At 38.0% G+C, this 14221-nt stretch overlaps 1 long non-coding RNA gene across 1 annotated transcript; it reads right to left on the bottom strand.

Annotated features, from left to right (window-relative positions):
• Window positions 1-919: 919 nt before the first annotated feature.
• LOC122361750 lies at window positions 920-6006 on the bottom strand. The gene is made up of 2 exons (XR_006253019.1): window positions 4704-6006; window positions 920-2073 (listed from the first exon to the last, which is right to left on the bottom strand). It is a non-coding gene; the product is annotated as an uncharacterized LOC122361750 (long non-coding RNA).
• Between the last annotated feature and the right edge of the window lie 8215 nt (window positions 6007-14221).

Genomic DNA, 14221 nt, shown 5'->3' with positions numbered 1-14221 from the left:
TTAATCGGCCTCCCAGGTGGCGCTGTTTCTGCATCGATCCTCACTGTGGATGCAAGGGTTTGTCTTCAGGCGTGTGTAAACGATGCTTGTGTGGGTGTTAGGAAATCAACAAATTCCTGTACTTCCTTTTGAAAATGGGTTTGTTTTTTTTTTTTTTTTTTTTTATCAGTTGCATTTATCAGTTGCTAAATTCACAAAATCACATTGGAATGCCTTCGATACTCGACAGAAGGACGGTTTTAATCCTAAAATGGCGGCGTTTTGTGGACATGAACGTGTTTGTTCAATAGGGGGCGTTAAAACTTAACTTTTCCGTTTCCCAAAACCGATGTAAACGATCCGTTTGCCTCACCGGAAAGAAAAGACTCAAGTTTATGACACCGAATGTTTTAATTTGACTTTTAAAACGGTGTACTTATTACGTTAATTTGGGACTATATATATATATATATATATATATATATATATTTTTCACAAAAAAATATGGCTGTGACTCTAAAGGCTTAGCTCACTCACTCAAAAAAAAAAAAAAAAAAATGGTTTTCCATGTCCTTCCAAACTGTATAATGATCTCTCATCTGTAAAACATGTGTGTATAATATAGAGTATCTATATATGAGAGAGAGAGATGTCCTACACTTTATTATTATTGTTCCACAGAAGAAAGGAAGTTTTGGAATGGTACGAGGGAACGCATGAAGAATTTTGGCTGAACAGTACCTTTTAAAAATCCTCCTTTAAAACAACTGAGTGAATATATTCACTTGCTTAGATGTGTGGGTTTAATCTTACAGAATGCGGTAAAGAATGAGATAAAATATTTGTTTTTTTTTTTTATTATTATTATTATTTGATTACAGCAAAGAATACACACACACACACACACTAATAAAAAAGTCAAACATGGCTCACACAGAGAAGATTTTGAGACCACCCTTGTTTATTTCAGTGTGCACGACATTAAACCTTCCACATTTTATGAGGTAAAATGAACAGGCATTTCACGCTGTGTATATGCGATTTTACATTTTACAATCCAACGGTTTTAAGCTTGGGTAATTTGTCAAGGGCCAGTGTGTCAGTGAGGTCACAGCCATCAATCAATTAAACCTTTTAATTGATGGCAATGCAGCAGAGCACTGCCTCCTTAAGTGCTAAGACCAAGTGTTTACAAGATGCCTTATATGATCCTGAATCAATTCTTGCTTCATGTGTGTATGGCCATATAGTGTGCATGTATTGGTCTTGTGTTTTAGAGCATGAGAGATATTAACCCGTCTATGTGCGTGTGTGTATTGTTAATATTGGGGGTGGGTTTTTTTCTTCTACGTATTAGGGGGAAATAAGATGCAGCACATGGCTCAACCTCCCGTCTGTCTATATCATGCCGCCTCAGGGGCCCTTCTCTGACCTCGGCCTCTCTCTCCCCAGGGACCCCAAAACCTCTCGGGATCCCCAGACAAGGTGGGGAGGGGAACGGCACGTGTCTCTGAGACCGTTGATGCGGTGTGTGTTTAAGACAGATGCAGTCTAGTCTGTCCATGTGTCATTCTCCTCTCAAAATAGAGCACACCAAATAGTGCACATGCCTGCTGACGTTTACGTTATGATTTACTTTTTTGCTCTTAAAACCGAAGGGTGCCTCTCACGAATTTGCTTGGAAAAAAATCTTGAAGCATGAAGAAGCCTAATATAGAGGTTTATCTTGCCTCCTTTTATATCAGTCGCCCTAACAGTGCAGGCCACAGGAAAGTCTGCAGCGATTTTCAGGCTTTTAGATCATATCCTTGTGACCGCTGATACAGGGCTGCAGCTGAATAACAAAGAGACGCAGGCCTGAACTCAATCAGTCTCGGGTTTAAGAGCAATAGATGTTGTGAATTTCCGATTTAGGTTCTTCTTGTACCCCAGACAGTATTATCGCTTTTTATCCCGCTGCCGTTGCTGTCCGGATTGTGCGCGGGGTGAAGGGCTCCGTTTATCAGCGTGTTGACAGTCGAGCAGCCGCGTGCGTTCAGCGCATTATCAAGAGCGCGCGCGTGTATTTTTGCCATTAGTAACGCCTGGCCATGTCTGCAAAAGATGCAATTTACATAATAAAATCATTTCTGTACCACACCGAGGGACCGATTTATTTCAAACGAATATGTATATATGGAGGTCGAACGAAAATACGAAAGGTTCCGTTTAAATGCACTTTGAATGGCATGAGATGCGTTTAACACAAGTTAAAAAGTAAATCAGAAAAATAGCAAGAATTATTTTTTTTTCATCCGAATTTAGTCAGATTTCTTATATAGCGTGCTTATGCAAAATCTTGCGCATTTAATGCTACCTAATTATCTAGATTCAAACGATCCATTTGTTTATAGGCACTGGCTATTTGTATATTTATTTCTATAACAAACTATTCATAGGAATGAATTTTATTCAAAGCATTCATTAATTGCAATAATGTGAAGATGATTTCCATTTCCTAAAACCTACGTATATTTGTCATGTTTTCAAATAGTATAAGCCTACATTTAGCACAGTACACAAAATGAAAAAAAAAATAATAAATTCACGTTATTTGTTAATGGTTTTCCAGAGACAAAATATTAAATACACTCAAATTGTATGTTTATTCTTGAAATGTTTTAATTCAAATGCTTCTCGTTTTATAATAATGCATTATTCTTTGACACAAAATAAAAGGACTTTACGTCTAATTTATTTGACTTATTCGTGATCGTTATGGGAGTTTGCAATGCAAGAGTGTAACACGTAACCTCGACGTAACCAAAGTAACGTTCCTCTCAATCACACTGCGTTTTTAAAATACTTTTTAATCATTCAAAAATGCTAGGATGTTGTGCAAAACCGGCAGTGTTCTCCTAGACGTTCTCGGTTTGAAGTCATCATAAAAGGACACGTGTGGAAAAGTGTGGAAAAAAAATAAATACGCCTCAAAGGTTTGTACATTTCACGACCAAAAATACTCACTTTAAATGTACATAACCTTAAAGTGTGACACCAGCAGCGTCGTATGCAGCCTGAATGACTGTCAGAGTGATTAATATTTGCTTTTATTGTCTTCACAGTTATGTGTTCCGTCGACGGAAATCTAGCCTGAGGGGCAGCGCCTCATCCCAGACCCTGTTTGCCTTTCTTTTGTGAGTAAAATTCATCATTAGTCATAAATAAATACGTAAACTTTGACCCTCTAAACATCTGCGGCACGTGCCTAGAGCAGATAGGTGATTTATTGCTGCCAGTTTGAAGGAACATGATTTGAATGGCAGAAGCATGACTTTGGGCCTTATGTGTTTGTGCTCTTCTGTTTAAAATGGGCAGTAGCTGTTTGTAAAAAAAAAAAAAAAAAAAAAAAAAAAAAAAACCTTAATAATACCCTAATGAAGATTTTCTTAGCTTAAGTGGTTTGTTGCAACCTGCCCCTGATCTTACTCTAAATTCACTGCGTCACAGATTTGGGCGATGTTGTCAGTAATGACAGAATTGTGAAATATTATAGTATTAAAAAAAATATATGGGCGATATTTAAAGCCCTTAATCCTATACTCACTACACTGCGTTTGCATATTACACTCCATTGCTTGTAATGATGGCTTGTGTTGTGAAATGTAGGTCATAACGCAACCTTTGCATTTTTCGCCTTCAAGCTTTTTGCAGAGTATTGCCAGTAAATATAATCTCATGGTTTGGGAGAGATACAGCCATGCTTTTCGTAAATCATTATATGCATATTAGGCCGGTGTTCGTGTGTTTTTGTTTAATGTGATGAATATTCGATGGTCTACTTAAGTGTTTGCCATGTATAAAGGGATTAGCTGGTTGCATGATATCAGATAGGGGTTGGCAGTGTGATGGTGCGGTGTATTATTTTATTGTGCACATATGATGTCTAGTATGAAACCATAGTGACCGCGCTAAACATGACTTTGTCCCGTCGATCGGTCGCTCAGGTGAGTGCTGCTGGTGGCTTCTCTCTTGGCATTCACCGCGTGCCTTAATTGTATTGAAATTAAATCAAGGTCCACTGTGAACACAAAGAGCAAAAACCCAAGTTTCCGGAATGTCGTCCACTTTGCATTTTCCTACGAACTCTCCGTTCCTCTTCATCCCTGCAGTCTGGTCTGTTCTCACGGCTAACGCTTCAATCGTGCGCTTCAGCTTCTCTGCCGGTTCTGTATTTGGTCTCTATGCAGTCTGCACATCCTGTTCTTGTCCTTCAGCACAATACCACGTTTCCGTACTCATCTAAAATCCCTTCCTTCTCACCTGTCCTCCTCCTTCTGCATCTGATCTGGGCTTCGCTGGTGTTAGTGCAGTCCAAACAAGAAGTCCTAATCTTGCACAATCACACACACACACACACACACACTCTCTCACGGACACTTACAAACGCACTATCGCGCATCTTTCCGAGGATTCTCCCTGTGCCTGCGGGATTTAAATCGTATAATTCCCTTCTTCGATCGGCCTAGACGTGTGCTAAGGACAAAACATACATGACAATGCAACACAGTGTTTGTCATGGTCATATTTTACACACTTATACACACAAAAAAAAAAACCTTCGAAAACATTCAGACCTCCACGATTCTAGCTGTACTCTGTACCGAATACATGTCCTGAGAAATTACGAAAGAGAGAGAGAGAGAGAGAGAGAGAGAGGAGACAGAGAGATAAAGAGGATCTACCTTTTGTTGTACCCATTCTGCAAGAAGCCCTGGCACCTGCCTTCTGTTTCATTCCAGCAGACCTTTTCCCTCTCTCAGCCAAACAAAGAGGACCAGCAAAGCTGTGCGTGAGGGATGTGCGAAGATGCAAAGCTATGCACTGCTCTCCCCCTCGTCCATTCAGCACGTCCACCGCCATGATGAGACGGCTGCCAGCATCACAATGTAAAGCTAGCGCTTCCCTATGACAGTCTGTTCTCTGCCTCTCTCCCCCCACCTCTCTCTCTGTCTTTTATTTCTCTCACTCTCTCTCAGCATACGCGCACCTATACGGCAAGTAAAAACAAGTACGGTTAAAATCACATCACATAAAATGAGTTGAAGCGGACGGTGACATTTGAAATAAATGCATATGTTACAGAGAACATGTACACGTATTTAGGCAAATAATAATAATAATAATAATAATATTCCAAAACACATCAGTTACAGCCACAAGCATCAGATCACATACAACAATTACCCAGAAGCACGGTCTGTTTCTTCAAAACTACTGACACTGAGCAGCAAATTATCTTTAGCTTCATTCTTTTTCCTCGCATTCTCGCTCTAGTGGAGAAAACAGAAGCGTATATCCCGTTTTTTTTCCCGTTTTCTTAGTTCCGTCAGTTCTCGCTATTCTCCATCCAAGGGTGAACAGGGGGTGTCCTGCCGAAGCTCTCTGCCCCGGCTGAGGCTCCTCTTCCTGGGGGCTGGAGAGCGGGATTGCAAGGGTAGATGTTTTGGGGGTGGGGTGGAGGGGGTTTAGGGGAGAGGTAGGCAGGTAGGAAGGTTTTCACGCATGCAGGAAGGGAAAATCAGGTGCTGGGATGCCGCAGTCGCTTAAAAACCAAAACAACAACAACAACAAAAAAAAGAGGAGTGTTCTCCCCCCGTGAGAAAATCAGCCTGAGAAAATCCAGCAGTGCGCGTCACTAAAAAAATGTTTTTAAAAAAACAACAAAACGAAAAGCTGAGAATGCGCATATACATATATAAGCACATCATATATGTATACATATCCAGAGGAAGAGGGAAAGAGCAGGTATGCAAGGGATGAGCGGTTCACACACACGGACACACACACACTGCGCTGCGCACACGCTCGGGCTACAATTTATGCTCTCCGTTTGACACCACCCCCACCTCCCTGGGCACATACATACGCGCTCACACACACACACACACGTGCGTGTAACGTCCCAGCTGATCGTGGTAGAGAGATTAGATTGTGGGGACAGCTGGCAGGGATTACACACGCAGGGGGTTGACTGAGCAGGGGAGGGGAGACCCTCTCTGACCAACATGTATACACACACACACACATTAAATTGCACACCAAAATGCAGGAAGAAAGTGTGCAGCATCACGTTTACTTAGAAATACACTGATATCATAGAAATGGCCGCTATATTTGCAAATAAGGTAAACACGCACTCGTAAACCGAATGCAGCTGAGCACGCATCCAGACGTTGAGGGTTAATGTATGGTAATACATACTGACTGCTAGGGGGTGGTGGGGTGACACAGTTGACCTTTGACCCTCAACCACTCCATCTTTTCAGGGTGATCAGCTGATTGCAAAAGGGGGGCCGTGGGGAGGCAACCCAATATGCTTCCCTGACACGCACGCACACGCTGAGACGATACATCATGCATGATATAACACGAGTCGCTACTTCTCTAATGCGCAATATCACTGCGAATCAGCGGGACGGGAGCTTCAAATGCAAAAGAAATTTTCATTTTAAATCGGTTTTTCTTCGTTCGTCCGCATCACACTTGATGGTGTTAAATCTGGAAGCGTTTCAAAGCGTGAAACCCCAGTGAACTAGCTGTACAGAAGAGATCAATACTGTTTAGTCTTGGATTTTGAACAGCGTTTGAACTATATCTGACATTTAAATCAATTCTATGCTTCAGCATTTTCTGCTGCGGAGGACTGCACGAACATTCTGTTCTTTAAGAAAATATCATTAATAAATTTTATGCAAAGTATGCATGGTTGTGATAATATATATGTATATATACCACCACATTTTTTTTTAATGGAGCTAAAACGTAAAGGGGATTATTGTGGTCGCGTAAACATCGGCAGCTCTTCAAAACTGTGCGTTTGTGTGTAGCACACTGAAAATGTCTCCTTGCTCTATTTATGTCTTTGTCAATGTGTGTATCCTGCATGAGATCATTATTGTATATTTTTGCATTTTATGTGTGTGTGTACGCCCTGGGCAAATCAAACAAAAATGAAGTGTATGTAAATGGAAGAGATTAGGGCCAGTGTGTGTGTGTGTGTGTGTGTGTCAGCACTAGCATAGCCTGCATTCCTCCTAGCAATAGCGTCCTCTGAGTGCACTTTAATCTGTAATCTGACAGATTAGCAAATAGGAGCGTTTGAGCTGGATTATCGCCTCATTACAAATGACGAGCATCCCAGGACCTGCTCCTTGTGTGTGCGTGTGTGTGTGTGTGTGTGTTGGCATATTCTGTATTCTTTGTGCGTTGTGTCTGTGCGGTTGCATGCTTTTGTGCTTTATTTAAATACACCAGTGTGGGTGTTTCTTTAAAAGTGACTGAACATTCATCGTGTTTTGTTTCAATTTTAAGTAGTTAAACACTACCGTTGTTCCCGAACGGAATTCATCAAATTTAAAAATATTTATTTTTAAATATTTTCACAATATTATATTTTTTCCTGTCCTATATGTAAAAAGGAACAATTTCAGACTACATTTTTAATTTTTTAAGATTTTTCTCTTTTTTTTTTTTAAATCCCAGAGTTCATATCTTGTATGTCAGCATAAGATTAAAATTTCCATCAAAAAATAAATAAACAAAAACAAAGCAACCAGATGTTCTGTTGAAGCAGTCGGTCTTTGCGCTGCATCATTTTAAAGAGGTCACATAACAGATGGGTCGCTAAAACGTCCTCACTGACGAGCCGAAATGGGACATTTATAAGATTACAAAGACTAAAGCTAAATGAGTTTAAAACCTAAACCTGCAGTATTTAAGGGTAAAGGATCATTATTTTAAACTAATGCAAGCTACAGCGTGCAAGTAAGAAAAAGAAGAGCGGTACACAGTTGCACGTTGAGATTCTGTGTTGTGTTTCTTCGTTTTTTTTTTTTGTGCTTTTGTGTCTTCCTGCTTTTAAAGGTATATGGGTATAATGCTGAGTTGGCCATTATATTTGTGTCTCAGGAGTGTGTGTTTGCCTATGGGCTATGCACAGATGTGTATTTGAGCAAGCACTGATGCGTGTGTGTCTGTGCAGGATGCTTGGTAGGTCGTTTGGTAAATCCGGCTGCATGTGCTATTGTGTTCGCCGCTACACTAACATGCATGCATACATATATATAAACGCATGAAATGCACGGGCAAATGCAAAAAACAAGTTGTTGTTAAATCAACACATTAAAGGGATACTTCACCTGAAAATGAAAATCTATTTATTCTAGTTAGTTTATTCTCCCTTGTGTTTTTCCAAACCCGTCTGCCATCTTTGGAACACAAAAAGAGATATTTTAAAGAATGTTGCAAAGACATCTTTTAAAATATCTGCAACAGTAAGTACAGTTTGTTGTTAAATTAACACATAGACAACAATTTAATGGGATAGATGACCTAAAAATAAAATGATGGCATTTATTCAGCTCCATATTGTTCCAAACATGTATGATGATTGTTCTTCTGCAAACCACAAAAGAAGGTATTTTAAAGAATGTTGCGGCTGTTTTTCAACTATTTAATGGGATAGTTCTTCTGTGGAGCATAAAAGAGAATGTTTTAAAGGAAATTGCAAATGTTTTTTTTGTGCACCTTCACATTGTTCCAAACCAAGATTTTATATATATATATATATATATATATATATATATATATATATATATATATATATATATATATATATTAGGTGGTTTTTTAAGGAATTTTTTTTAAAATTATCTTTCTTTATGTTCCTCAGAAGAAAAAAGTCATACATTTTTGCACTAACAGGATGGTCACATTTTTTTATTTTGGGGTGTACTGTGCCTTTAATAGAACAGCTAGTATATCACAGTCAGATAATGCTCAGTTGTTTCCTCTAATCATATCTGTAAAATATTATCCCGATGGGTGAAAAGGGGACAGCACTGCAGCTTTAATTTGTCATACATGTATTTAGCAGCTCATACTAGAATACAGTGGAGGATGTGATGCTAGTTATGGCAGTGCGCAGTACAGTCTCCAGTGTACAGCTGAAAGCATAAGCTCTCGGTCATGAGCGCTTCATTGTGGATGGATCGATGCCCTGCTCCCCCCCTGGGTCACTGGTGTCCTCCAGTGCCCTTAATATTAGTGGCAATTTCATTAGCTCTGACCGCATCACTCTGATAGAAAGGGCAGCAGGGGTTTGGGGTTTGCTGATTAAGTAGTAATGCAGAATTGTTTTATGTTTTTTTTTAAATGACATCTATTGGTGTCCCATTTCCCATTTCTTTCATACCTCAGATGATTATTTGTTCTCTTTGTAGTCGAAGCTCTAAAATACTGCATTTGGAATTGGACCTGGCGTCTTCGGATGCTTCTTGAAATAATGATGCTCATAGACCCTACAACATGACTAATTCCAAAAAAAAGGATGGGAACTTCTCTTTCTATCTCTGTTTCTCTCTCCCTCCCTTTTTTGTCAGTACGCCCCAATAGTCAGCCCAGCAACAGCACACAGAAGCTCCCAAAAGCAACCCCCCTCTCGCCGCCTCTGCATCCAGTGACCCAGTTTCCACCCCCTCTCTAAAACAAATCACTCCATGACCCACTTCTTCGTTTCGCACCACTTTAGCGTGCGCATGTGCTTCGCAAAATTATGCATCTGTCTTTGCTCTGAGGTTCAGAGGCATTTCATCTGTGCATTTGGTTACGGAAAAATACTGCTGGCAGTATAAAATCCCCCACATTAATAATAAACGCACAGAGAACTGGAGCTTTTTCTGCCTTCTATATGTAACGTCAGTATGTCTGATTATGTTAAGACAGTCTTTCAAGGTCAGCGTTGCCTCATGACCAACTATAAACAGGATTTTTGCAATCACAATTATTTTAATCTTCTGCTTTTTTGTGGTGCGTCGTCGGATAAGTGCGTGATTTGTAATTAAAGTACGCCGTCGACGGCTGAATTCTTTTCTGATTAATGTATGTGATAATGCTCGTACTGCTGATAATAAGAACATGTCAGTGAGACTGTCAGAGGCGGCAACAGGAAGGCAAATCAATTTTGCGGCCTATTTAAGCAGAGAGACGAATGGTAATTTTTAATAATCAGCTACGCTCAGGCAGTAGGTCACACATACAAACAAACTCCGTTTATAAGGATTAATAGGTAAACATCGGTAATATTTAATCACAGCACTTTTCTGTAAGGGCAGATGCATGCTGTCAGACTTTTGAGTGGAGTTAATTTAGGTTTTATTTAAATGAGCAGTGGGCCACGGTCATCTTTACAAATTTTGACTCAAAGGTGCATCAATTGGAATAAACGTGCATCATTAATTAATGCAGTGGCGTAAGTGTGTGTGTGCTCTGCAGTAAATGACAGGCAGTCGGTGAGATTGACCCTGAAAGACTGGTGACAGGATACACATAACAGCAATTCATTAGTTAAATTCTGTTCTCTTTCTTTTTATTCTGATTTCTTTAGTATGTGGAAACAAAATATATATTTACTGTAAATCTATCAGTAGAGATGCAGCCATGTTTACTGCCTTAAATATCAATAAAAATATCTAATTTCATTAACTAAATTCAAGATGTTATTATTCCTGTTTTTACCCCAGACTAGTAATATTTTATCCTAGTTGTGAATCTTTAAAAAATACTTTTCACTGGAATGGTCTGTGCATGAATCCTTGTTTCTGTGCTTTTATATGATAGTTTCAAACAATCAAATGCAACTGGTTTGTGAGATTGAGGGATGGATTTTATTTTATTTTGACTTTTTATGAATACACTGCATTTATAAAAAGGAATATTTATTTCGTATTTATTAATATTATTAATACACATTATAATATTTATATTACATTTTGAAAATTCTAATTATAAAATAAACACATTTTAAAATTTATTAAACGAGTTTCACTGTTTTCACAAATAAAATTAAGCCGCACAACTAATGATATAATAAATGTTTTGAGCGTCAGCATATAAGGATCATGTGACACTGAGGTCTGGACTAATGGCTTAATTTAGCTTTGTCATCACAGGAATACATTTTATTTTAATATATATTAAATCAGTTATTTTTACAATATTTTTAAAATAATTTGACTGTACTTTTGATTTAAATAAAATGCAGCGTTGTAAGCATAAGAGATTTTAAAAACATTACACAGAATCTCCTTTATACACGCATGTGTATGTAGTGCTTGATGTAGCACAATTAATCATATAAAAACTTCAAATGCTATTGTGCACTGTATTATTTTATATATATTGTTTTATGCATTTCATGGCTTTCTCGCAATACCTCCCATTTTTTCATTGTAAATCTTGTTCACAGTGAAAGCCCTGTAGGAGACATTAAAAGCCTGCAGCCACAGATTTTTGCACAAGAGCAGGGAGGAAAAGGATGACTATGAGGGGAGGGGGGAGGGGGAGGCCAGTGGCACGTGTCCAGATTAAACGTAATCCCAGCACAGGATGCCAAACAAGGCTTCAGGTGAGAGAGGAGCTCCAACGGGACGAGAAATTGGAGGGGGTGCGAGGAAAGACAGGTGGCCAGGAAGACAAGAGAAGAGGGAGAGTGCGGAGGTGTGCATGGTTTTCCCTACAATATAATGATGTCCACTGGAATGAGACTAAAGGGTGGATTCAAATGTATAATTGTTATTCCAGGTGACTGAGGAAGTATATGATTATGTGTGCATATATATATTTAGATTGTACAGATACATTTTTGGCATTTTGCCTTTATTATGATATAACAGTCCAGAGCTGACAGACAGCAAAGTGGGAGAGAGAGGGGGGGGGGATGGGATCGGGAAAGCCCACAAGGTTATAGACATGTATTTACATTCTTGTGGTCATTTTACAGTGTGCAATATGGGAAAGAAGCATGTTTAAAAAAAAAAAAACCTCTGGATTTCAGATATGATTACTTAATATATTTCTATTCAGAAAACTACTAAATATGATTATATTCTAATATTAATGCTGTCAAATGATTTATTGTAATGGATTACATCCAGAATAAAAGTTGTACTGTATGTGTGTGTGTGTATATATATATATATATATATATATATATATATATATATATATATATATATATATATATATAAAAATCAATTATATGAATATAAATATATGAACAATTTGTAAAATATATAATGTATGTGTGTGTATTTAAATATACATAATATACACAGTATATACATACATAAACAAATAGTTTTATTGTAGATGTGATTAATATATATATATATATATATATATATATATATATATATATATATATATATATATATATATATATATATATATAAAACTTTTGTAGATATAAACTGTAATATATTATCTTAATGTAATGTAATTTCTTCTGTGATGGCAAAGCTGAATTTCATTCTATTATGATTTGCTGTTAAAAAAACATTTCATGACATTATCACATTATCACATATTTTTTTCAGGATTCTTTAAAAATATAACATTTAAAAATTTCAATTTACAAAAACCTCAAAAATCATTGCTATCATTCTCGATTAATTTAATGCAACCTTGTCAAACTAAATTATGTTCTATAAACTGATAAGTCAGTACACACTTGTTTCTTATTTTGAGGTGCCTTCAGACTGAATATTCACACCATGCAGTTTGGAATATGACTTATTACGGCCGAAAACCTCGTGTCTACTTCATGGATCACATTTGAGCGCCGCAATCTTACACAGAGAAAGAAACATACCCAGAGATGCAGAGATTGACACGTCTCTGTCGTCTCTGCATACAGGATTATGGAGAAGCTCTAATCTGACCATCCCATGTGGGGTAAGAGTGTCTTACTCAAGGCAGCTCCGGAGTAAAAACAGCAAGGGTGTAGGGGGAGGGGAGGATGATATCTGCTAACCAGTTAACGAGTTCACCAGCTAATCCTGAAGTGGGATTGGGTGGATGTGGCCCTGGATTGGGCACGGCGGTTGCAGTGTGACCTTCACAGACACACTGATGATACATTTCTGAGTGAGTGAGGAGGGAACGGAAAAAAGGATTTCTTTAGTGGTGACGCAGAAGTGTGATTTATTATTTTAATTAAGCATCTCACTCGAGTGAGACCAGCAAAGCCACAATTATGCTAAAACACCCAACAGTCGACTGCCTCTTTTCTTTCTCATGTTAATCAGAAAGAAATGTGTGTATGCCGTAAGCAGTCAAAGCTTCAACAACACTTTCAACCGTAGCCTGGATGCCTTCACAAAACAAATCAATGTTTAAAACTGACCGTCAAACCCGGCTCCAGAAACACTAGGCCAATCCCTTCAGAAATGGCTTTAATTAATCTCATGCTGTGAATCCATTTATCACACGCACTCACCTTTAAATACATACCTATTTCACCTTCTCTTTCTTGTTCTCAACCTACAGTAATCTGTCATTAACACAATCCATAGCTTTCCTGACTGTGAGCTGAAGCTCTGGCTGGTATGAGCAGCATCTGCCAAGAGCATAAATGTAAACGATTAGTGTTAATGGCCCTTTAACGGTAACAAGGAGAACAAATATAGCTGCAAATGTACCCCCTTCGTTCCTTTTGAGAAACCTCGTCTCGTTTCGTTTTTTTTTGTTGTTGTTTTTGCTACAATCCATGAGCCATCAAACAACAGTTTTGTTGCCATTTACAGAAACACCAGTTCAGCATCCCACCACCCACTCGGAGTTCATAGACCTCAAGATAAGAATCGCGAATACAAAACCACAGAAAGAGACATGTCTTGATTGAATGCAGAAGTTTAATGCAATCTATTTTGAAAATATACTGCACCTAAAATTCCTCTAGTGATTATGGAAACCTTCAGACTGTTGCGTATCATTATTACAGTCCATATTTGCCTCCTATCATGTCAGGGACAGAGATGAACTGATTTTTTTTTTGTGCTTTTTTCGTGGTTTAACTGTGAGTTAAATTAAAACTGTCATTTAATTAAACATTTTAATGTAATTAATTACATGTTATGCCAGTTAATTATTCAAATGAATCACAATTTATTGCATATATTAAAGGTATAATAAAAATTAACATTTGCCAGAAATGTACTCAGATTTCAAAAGTCAAAATGGAACAGATTTAAAGAAATTACATCACATTGGATTCACTGCAGTGAATGGGTGCCATCAGAATGAGTCTGAACATCTAATAAAACACCAAAAGTATTTCACACAACTCCTAAAGCTGCATGTTAATAAGAAACAAATTCATCATTAAAATAGCCCATAATCCATAAAAAACGTTTCTTCCAGT

Source organism: Puntigrus tetrazona, chromosome 17 (genome assembly GCF_018831695.1).
Source record: "Puntigrus tetrazona isolate hp1 chromosome 17, ASM1883169v1, whole genome shotgun sequence".
Classification (NCBI taxonomy): domain Eukaryota; kingdom Metazoa; phylum Chordata; class Actinopteri; order Cypriniformes; family Cyprinidae; genus Puntigrus; species Puntigrus tetrazona.
The sequence above is the reverse complement of the archived record's forward strand: the minus strand, read 5'-3'. Positions and strand labels throughout refer to the sequence as shown.